Here is a 10,309-nt window from a genome sequence, read left to right on the forward strand (position 1 = left end):
CTGGAATAGATGAGAATAAATGTTTTTAGATATTTAAAGATACGTAAGAGAAAAACTACTTTTGTTTTACTGTTCTCTCCCTGAGAATAGAAAATACAGTACAATTACAAGATGATGTAAAATTGGCAGTATAATCTATCCAGGCTTCTGTTAATCTAGGCTATCCCATAATGCTCACTATGTAGCCTTACTAAGAATTAGATTATTATCATATTTATCAAGAAGATGACTTTAAAAAAAAAAAGGGGGGGTTTTACTTAGTGTGCAAGTCTTTCTGTCTTTGGAATTGAATGAATCCTTTAAAGGAAAACACTTATTTCTATTATTTATTTAATAGATTAATTAATTATTTATTAGCCACCACCTATTTTATCTTCTGAGTGTTAAAGTTCCAGCAGGATATGATACACAGAGCCTTTCTCAATACAGCTCCTTGGGTTGCTGCTTTCACATCATAGGACCATATTCACAGTAGGTGCAGTATCTCAAGGATAGCTGTGCCCCTCCTAGTTATACATGGCAGATAAGAATGACCTGGAAGGCAATGTGGACAGCTCACTGTAAAACATCTGTCTGAGGACCCTGTCAAAATCCAGTGTTGGCTGGCTGGCTGGCAATTACATCCAAACATGCTGTACCTGGATGTCAAATACAAACCAGCTGCAAGATCACTGGTGCTGATTCATCTGCCGAGCACACCACAAGCAATTCACTTGACTTATGATGAGATAGAGTTGAGCTGCGTGATGGAGAAACAAGAACGGTAAATCGGCTGCCAGTCAGCTATGCCTTTAACTGGATGAGTATCCTTGGATAACACAACCACATGTGCTATTGAGCTATTACCTACCCACAGGACCTTCAAAAGGCTGAAGTAAATAAACTACTGAAACTGCGTGCTGTCTTTCACACAGTTAACTGATCAGAAATTAGTTTTTCAAAGAGTCAAGAAAAGCATGTGTTTGCAGCAATATTTACAGACATCTGCACCATTTTAATGATAACCTTTGCATCTGTTTGTGCTGGCAAGCCCAGACCATCTTGGTCTGAGCTCTTCTGGATGGCAGTGTAAATCCTGCTGAGCTCTTCACCTCCATGGGATTAGAGGATCACAAATCACAGATCAGAGCAGAAGTCAAAGCCACAGTATTTCAGAGGTCTTAAACTGAGCACCTCAAAATCTCTGCTCCTGAACCCTGTTATTCTGTTATTTTGGGGAAGTGCTTTTTCGATCTTTCTTGTGCTCAAATGTTAAGCAGTTTCTAACTAGAACCTGTGAATTAGGTAACTATATTCCACTAGAACTCAATAGAGTTTTTTGAGCTCACCCTCAGCTCAAAAGAGCTGTCAGTGATTCTAGGCAGGGGTGAGAATGGAAACCATTAAAACCATAGCTTTTATTGTTAAAAGTTGTGGAAGAAATATGCAATATAATTATGTCTGTTCTAAAGGTAGCCATCTGTCTAGTTTCTCTCATACTACACTGACTGTGCTCAGAAACCAGTATGGGTTGTATTTACACATCATGGGATCCTTGTTATCTTCAAAGGATTTGGGTTTATGCCCTGAAAGTCCTAATCTATAGAACCTTTGCTATTTTCTTTGGGACACAACTCTTCTACTAAACAGAAAATGTTATCAGGAAGTTATTTCCCTTTCACTCATGTTCTTCTTAATTTTTACATTTTTTAACCTAGCCTTTATTTTTTTTTTTTTTTTTTTTTTTTTTTTTTTTTGGTTTGGTTGGGTTTCAAGTTTTTATTACCCTATTAAATAACTCCTTTCATTAACTATGTTCACCCTTGGGATGGACTCTTCAGCTACTGCTTCCCTTAGCTATATATGCTAGAATTCTTAATATTTACAAGGTTACATTTTCTTTCCCACCCTCCCCTTAATTTTCACATTGTGCTTCTTTATACCACCAGGGTAAAGCCAGGGCTGAAACAAGAATTGTTGAAATACCATGGGTATTTAGGATGTCTGGAACTTTCTGAAATACTGTGAGAAAGCCCATTCTTGTGAGATTTCCAGCTCAGTCTTAAGATTCAGATAAGATCAGGATAACAATCCAAACTTTTTAGTGATACTTATCCACATCTTCTGAGATTTCTTCATATCTATTAAAAAGAAATATATATTACATAGTATATGCATCATTCTGATGTATTTTGTCCTCCCATACTTTTTCATCCAATATCCCATTCAGCGAAGTTCAATGTCCTTTAACATCATTAATAAATTGAAATGGATTTTTAGCCTGTTGCTCTTGATTCCAGGATAACAAAACACACAAAAAATTGTAAGACCATATTCAGACTCGGAAGACATCCACTTTAGTTTCTGAGATCATAAGCAAGTCCCACTCTCTCCACAGTCCCACTCTGACTCAATTCACACTCTTGCACAGCTTCTTCTGTAGCTCTGATGTCTAAACCTCCCCTGCTTAGAAAAAGATCAGAACTTGGCCTATAGAAATTAAATCTATCGAATTTTGGCAGAAGACCCACCAAAAAAAAGATGCTTTGTATAAAAATGCAGCAGGAAATGAGAACCACCACCCAGCATTCCACCTCCTACGTGAGCCAATCTACAGTGAAGAGGTTGTGATCATCTTCCATTCTTACCCACTGCACACATCTGGATAAGCAATTATGAAAATCAAAATCCTGAAAAAGTCCACATTTTATGCCTGCTTAAGCTGTCACATCTCAACACTGTGATGCCTGGCACTGTATAAATGTCAGATGAAATCGACAGTGTAGGTGCACTCATGAAAAGCACCTTAGTCTATTGACATTTTGACAGGAAAGGCTTCATTTTGGAAGACAAGACTTTCAGGACAACTGACAACTAAATAAAATTACGTTTCATCTGTGTTTTCCACCATCACTATGCCAGTCTCCTGTGGGGAGCTTGTCTGGTTGCTTTTCCTTTGGCTGTTACAATCATTCTTTAAAACTATATACTTTTAGAAACATGAATTTCTTACAATCTCCACTATTTATTCTTGGCAGCTTCTCTTTGTGCTGAAGAAAAGGTGGAGAAAATCAGCATATTAAGTATCTTTTTGTGTCTTGTTCCATTATAATACTTTATCTCAGCTTCCAAAATTATACCCTGTATTCTTATTCAGCTGCTAAAAATTATTAGAAGGGCCTAACCTGTGTATACAATATCTTTCCCACTGATTTTCATTGAAACAGATTGGTCCTCATAAAGATAACTAACTAAGCAGAAAAACCTGGGTCAAATTTTGGCTGCATTTTTTTTTTTCCAGTGGTACATTATACATTTGCCTGGTCTCAATACCATCCAACAGATTTTGAATATTAGGTGATGAAGGCAGGACCTCAAAATATTTGAATGTTCATCTCAGAAAAACACTCAGAAATCTGTCTGCCTGGCATATCTGCTAAGTCTATAAAATAACACAAATAGAAATTTAACATCAGCAATGTTTACATGAGATCTCTGGTATACTGCAATTCTCACTGGATTTATTCAGTTCTTTTTTTTTTCTCCTCTTCTTTCCATGCCTTTTCTCTGCCTTCATGTTGAATTTAGGAATTTGCAGCTGGTTTTTGGGTGAAGGTTGTTGAGAGGAAGGGGCTTCTTTCTAGTCTTGATCCTCTAAATCTCAGGCCAGACTGTGATCCTCAAATCTGTAAAAGAAGAATCCTTTCTTTCAAATTCCTATTCATCCTGAGAAAAAGAGGAATTAACCATTTCAGCAGAACCATTTCTTTTCCTCAGAAACACTTTGGTATGGGCTCTTCATAGGTTATCTTCTTATCATGAGATGACATATTAACACACTAATTTTTATGTGCACCTATCAATTTTGGCATTAACTTTTTTCTTAGGTCTAAAAACAATTTATGGCCAAAAAAAAAGTCCTTTGTAGTTCAACTCCACAAGAAGCAAATAGTTTAAATGCCAAGTGATTTTTAAAGGTTATTTTTCACATATGTTCCAAAGCATGGCTTGGACCACATTTACAGAGAACAATTTGGATCCTGTTAGTAATGAACACAGAAAGGTTCCTCAATAAAGAGGATGCTGCAGACACATCTTGTACACTCCTCCAAGATGTGGATAGGCCCTTGATTCACCAGCCTGATGTGAAGTTTCTACATCAGAAAATGTAAATGGCATGTAGCTGCTTTGTCTGGGTTTCATTTTTTCATTCCTCATCCACCATTTTTTGGGACACAAAACACCCCAGCCAACAGTTGGAGACAAGGGCTTGATCTAGGTGAGAGAAGAGTCATTCAGACTCCTGCTGGACCCTGCTACAGGAGTTCAGAGGAGGAGGAGCATTAATAAGCCACTTCCAGTGAGATGGTGGAAACTTAGGAAATTAAAATGAGTTCACAGTTTCCAGAAATTAACTTCATTTGTCATAAATTTAATGACATAGACACAGATCCTGATTTAAAGGATGTTTTCTTTTTATTTGTCTGGGGTTGCCAGTGTGTCTTTACTCAAAGATGAACATTTATCTGGTTTTGTACTAATTCAGGACAAATACAAAAAAAGACAGTTCTGTTACTTCTATGTAACATTTTATATAGGAGAAATTGTACAACTAGATGCAGAGATCAAAAGCTAATTAGTAATCTATCAATTAGTTAATCACAATTTTTTGTGGCAGAAAGGGGTTCAAAGTCCTCTGTCAGACCTAAAATATACTGTGCTATGCATGTTTTTAAAGACATGAGTAAACATAGCCCACGGTCCAAAGAAAAAGCACAAAATTATGTATATAATGTAAATGTAAGGAAAAAGAGATGAAATATAGGAATAGCAAAATCCCCAAGCACTGTGTGGAAAGCATTTAATATTTAGTTGCTTTGACAGATTGGATGCCCATGAGTGAGATAGTTTTGTTCAGTTTAGACAGTGAGGGCAGGTCAGCTATAAGTGAAGGAACAAACCACAAGCACATTTATGCTCACCAAAATGGGCACTAATGTTCAGTGTCACACAGAATTCTTAGTATTCCAATGAAACCATAATTAGAAAAAATGTATTAATTTGATTTCACTAGTTTTCTGACATACCTTTGTACCAAAGTATTATCTTTGAAATGCTTTGTCATTATTCAGAACTTTTTTATCCACGAGTGAATTTTCCTTTATCCACAAGTGAATTGACACAATCTTGGTATCAGCTGGATAGCTCAGCATCTTCTGATCTGCTGAAAGAATCAGCTATTTGAAATAATGAGCCAATATTTTGTGACTTGATTTTCCAAAGAGGAGCACTGAGCTGAATATGCCATGAGGGAATTCTTTTTCAATTCAGGAGTCTTGTGCAGGGATGATGTCTACATAGGATATACAGTTCTTTAGCAGAGACTGAAAATAACAATTCCTCAAGAAAAAAAAAAAAAGTTCTATTTCTGTTTTTACAATTTTAAAGTGTAGCTTCATGTTTCACAGTTTACCTTTATTCCAAAACCTTTATTTCACATGCTTCAGTTTAAGGATAATTAAGTAAATGTCTACAGTATGGAACCACTCAATAATTGAATACACACATTAAATTCTCTCTGATGTGCCTTCAAATGTAATCCACATATCAAATTCTACATAAAGTTCAAATGCACACTTTAAACTCTGACCACATAAAACTTTGTATATGTGCCCATATGCATTGGGTACACAAAATAAAGAATTTCTAGTATATGGATGCCTATCCTCTACTCGGAAACTTCCATACGAAACAGGGCAATAGCAAAGCCTCTAAAGGGTTTCTTGGACACTTGCTCTTCTCCCTTACTAGGATATAGAATTCTCTGTTGGAATGGGATTAAAAAAATAAAAAAAGCACAGTGGATATGTGATTTATATTGTGCATGTAGAACTGATTGTAGCAAAATTGTTATCAAAGTGGAAGGAATTGCAGGTTTTGTGGTTTTTTGGTTTTTTTTCAAAAGACAGTCAGATTCCATAACCAATTAATCTTCTCTGGAAATTCATGCAGCAGACAGCTGCACTCCAATGAGTGTGTTCTGTCCTCTGGTCTCCTATGGCTCCTCCTGGCTCCATTATGAGCCTGGGCTCTGACAGGAACAGCCTTGGCAGGTCCTTGATGAAAACACAGTCTTAAAGGAAGCTTAGACCTGGTTCATTACTAATCTTGAAAGAAGGAAAGAAGTTACATCTGGAAATTGCAGAAAGGCTGTAATTCACAGGGAAGATAAAGCTGGATGTATAACATAAATAGAATTTGAAAGTTTGTGTTGCTTCAACAGATTGGTCTGTTAATGTATGGCCTGGTGTAGCCAGCTGTATATAAATATCTATATACACACACATGTATGCACATAGATATGTATATACGTGTAGACATTACAAATCTTAGAATGACTGAGTCAATCCTGGAAGTGAAATTCAAATTAAAAAGATACACTTTTGTCCAGCTTCTCACTATAAAATATAAAGAAAAAGAACCTTCTAAAGTAATGTCTTTCCCTTTTACCTATTAGTAACTATATAATTTTATCATTATTCCTCCTTATTCACTACATAAATTTCCTCATTTGATATTGATTCTAATAATGTTTGGAAGTCTGGAAGGAGAAATTTCTGACCTTGAGGAACTGAGAGTTCCAGAAAAATTATTAAATTTGGAGAACAAAATCATTTACAAAGTAATGTTATAGCCGTGTGTAAAATGTTCTTTTATAGTCCATCTGAACACTAACACCTCATTTGCCAGCACAGCCCCTGAAAAGCTGCCTGAACTGTAATGAAATAAAAGCCATACCAGACCCTGCAAAGCCAGAGCTTAACTCACCATACAAATGTATACTTAAATACAAACTTACAAGAAAGTTTCCCAATCAGACATGAACGTGTAGGTCTTGATACTGAAAGTTTAATAAGCATTTAAAAGCTGCTTTGTATGAACTGGTAGGAAATACTCACTTTAGGATTAATGACTTTTCTCTAATTAAATTTTTCATAATTTATAGCAGATGAAGGCCCCTTGCTGACTGTCCTTTACTGTGTGGTCATGCCCTACCTTGTGTCTATCCAAACATAATTGGATATAATTCTCTTGAATTATCCAACTGTTAAACTATTTGGTGTCAAAATGTTTCTGGATTGGTACTTAGAGTTTTTATGTTTCTTGCTTAACATTGGTTTGTAGTTTCTCTGTACATAAATACATCAACATGCATTAGAAAAGGAGCCTTTATCTACACAAGTTGCCTGGGGAGTAGCTTTCCCTGGTGCATAGGACAAGAAAAATCATTGTTTTCACTTTGATTTTAAGAGTTGATTTATAAAGGTTTACTTTTAAAGCTTCTGTTTCAAATGTGCTAACTCCAGAGTTTTTATATATTGCCCAGATTTACTTATCCATGTTTACAGTTTGATTTATAAACTGCATGCCTTCTGACTCAGTAGGAATCTTTGATTTAGTGCAACATGTTAAAAGTAAGTTTTTTAGTAGTTCAGTATTTAGCTGAATTCAGAGAAACTACAAATGAGTGAATGCATAGTTCTTGTTTGTGTTCCACTTCAGTTTTCTCTTTTAGAATTTTTATATAGCAGAACATACAAGAAGAAAAGACACTATGAGAATGAAGGAATTTCAAAAAGAAAAGCTAACCAAAGTCCTCCTGTAATTAGAGTTTCTGGGTTTTGAATGTCAGTAAAAGCACCTAACTATATTGGAAAATACTACATTTTACCTCTGCAGTTGAATAAAGCCTTTTTCTGTGTATTCAAACAGATGCACTGTCTGAGCTTCCAATTTGCTTCTGAGCCATCAATATTTCGCAGATGGTTTCTCCAACTGGGGTTGTATACACACCCTTAATTCTCATTATTGGAATAAAAAGCCCCTGACAGGGATGTCTGGGATGTACATTTTTATTAAGTGGCTTAGAAGAAATAGTAAAGAACTGCCCAGAGTACAGGCAATACCATATTCTCTGTTTTCTGACTATTAACACAAAAGTACTAACAAAGTTAGCCAGAGCATGAATTATCTACAATTGTCTATTTCTCTTTCTGTTTACTAAAAAGAAGCTTCAAATCTCGAGGATCTGCTTTCAGTTTGATATATTCTGTAATATGAATGGCTAAACTAGCTTTTGGAGGGTAAAGCTTCCAATAACCTCATATGAGAATTCTTATTCTGCAACATTAATTCAGTTTTAGGTCACTAATATGCAAATAAAGAAAAAAAGCCATAACAAAACAAAGCCTTAAGAAAGAAGTTCCATTCTTATATGAGATATACTGGGATTTAAAAGAAAATTTCATTGTGTTTCTAGTTTTCCCACATTCCCCTTGTGATGTATTTGCAGACAGTCTGAGTGGGAATGTGTGACCAGGGCTACTGTACAGATAACCAAGGTAATTTTGTTGTAGCCAGGAGCAAAGAATAAGAGAATCAGAGAAACATTTTGGTTGGAAAAGACCTTTAAGACATTGAGTCCAACTCCTACCCTGGCACTCTCCCATGTTTGTGGTCCACTAAGCCTTGTCCCTAAGTGTCACATCTCCAGGGATGTTGTTTCTACTTGGGCACCTTATTCCAATACTTCACAACCTCTTCAGGAAATATTTTTCCCCCCAGTATTTAATCTAAATATCCCCTGGCACAACTTGTCCTACAGGTATTAGTCTGACCCCTTCAGACAGTCTGAGACTGTCATCATTATTTATTACCCAAGTGCTACGGCAGCAGCAGCAGTCACAGCAGAATCAAAGAATGGAGCAAAGGCAACAAAGCCTTTTGCACTGCAATTATTCCCTAACAGATACAGAAATTAAAAGAGAAAGCAGATACGTGTTACAACCTGAGTGTTTAAGCATAATTATTCAGAAATTAAGTACAATGATTTGGTGATATCACATGAAGTGACAGGAAAAGGGAAAGTGGCTTCACACTGACAGAGGGCAGACCTAGAGAAGAGATCAGGAAGAAATTCTTCCTTTTGTGGTTGATAAGGCCATGCCAGAGGTTGCCCAGGAAAGCTGTGGATGCCCCATCCCTGGAAGTGTTCAAGGCCAGGTTGGGTGGGTCTTGGAGCAACCTGGTCTAGTGGAAGGCATCCCTGACCATGGCAGGGACGTTGAAACTAGACAATTCTTAATGTCTCTTCCAATCCAAACCATTCTATGATGATTCTGTGATGATTTAGTGATGATTCTATGATTATTCTATTACTTTAGGAATCATAACTTGGTTTTGAATGCCAGCAATGAAATTTTTAGAAAAAAAAAATTAGGTTTTGTTTTGAAAAAAATGTTTCATGCAACATTTATTAAGAATATATGTAGGAAATATTAAACTTGAAAAAATATTTGTGTTTTTAAACATTGTTTTGACTGAAAATGCATCTTAAAATCTATTTTAATAATTTTTTGCGGATTATCAGTGATCAGTTTTCTCTCCAGCTTCACTTGAATAGCAGGTCTTTCTGGATTATGGCATCATAGAATGGTTTGTGTAGGATCTCCTTATTTGTTTTAGCTATTCAGCTGTTCCTAAATCAGTCTCTGTCCATGCCATTATATTTAATACAGATGAGGGTAGAAAGACAATAGAAGCTGTCACTTCAGCAATGGCCCACACCCCATATCCTGTTTAGAATTTTTTCCTTGGGGATAAATGTGTTTAAATACTCTGGAGCTGAAAACTGCTTTGTAGATAAGATATATTGCTAAAAGATGTTTTCCACCATGTGACATAAGCTAAATAAGTAATAATTCATTTTGTTACACAAAAATATGGAGGTCTCAGGTATTCTTCCAATCTTTTTTGGCTGCTTGTACAACACTGTTCATTCCACCTAGTTTAAACAACTCATCAATTCTAGTCTTCATTTCCATGTGTAAATATTCCAGGACTATGAGGTTTGTTTATAAATGAAAGTTACTTGAACTTGTTTTTGAGCTTTTTAATGTACAGTCATCAAAAATGAGTATACTCACAGTAAGAAAATGCAGCCCCTCAGAGCCAGAGGATGAGGCAAACGTGAGAAAACATCTCCATCTAGTGGTGTTCCCAAGCCTGGTGCTCCCCGGGCTTGGGAAGGCAACCCAGGGATCGGATTGATTACATTCCCATTGATTACATCAGTAATTAGCTGCCGCTGCCGCTGTGCTGCTACAGCTGGGAATGGTTTCATGTGCAAGCAAAACCCTCTTAATGGAAGGGAAAGCCCCATGATAAAACTGTGCATCACACCTGTAGGTGCTGCTCCAACTCAACCCAGGAACCGAGACCATCAAACTTAATTCTCTCTTCCCACTATTTTCTTATTGAAGTATTTTCA

General features: G+C 36.3%; 1 long non-coding RNA gene across 1 annotated transcript; it reads right to left on the minus strand.

Moving 5' to 3' along the window:
• Positions 1-2,106: 2,106 nt before the first annotated feature.
• LOC147654606 (uncharacterized) lies at positions 2,107-10,075 on the minus strand. Its single transcript, XR_015282504.1, has 2 exons — positions 9,966-10,075; positions 2,107-3,665 (listed from the first exon to the last, which is right to left on the minus strand). It is a non-coding gene; the product is annotated as an uncharacterized LOC147654606 (long non-coding RNA).
• Positions 10,076-10,309: the final 234 nt, after the last annotated feature.

Source organism: Cyanistes caeruleus, chromosome 2, assembly GCF_971803275.1.
Source record: "Cyanistes caeruleus chromosome 2, bCyaCae1.hap1.1, whole genome shotgun sequence".
NCBI classification, from domain to species: domain Eukaryota; kingdom Metazoa; phylum Chordata; class Aves; order Passeriformes; family Paridae; genus Cyanistes; species Cyanistes caeruleus.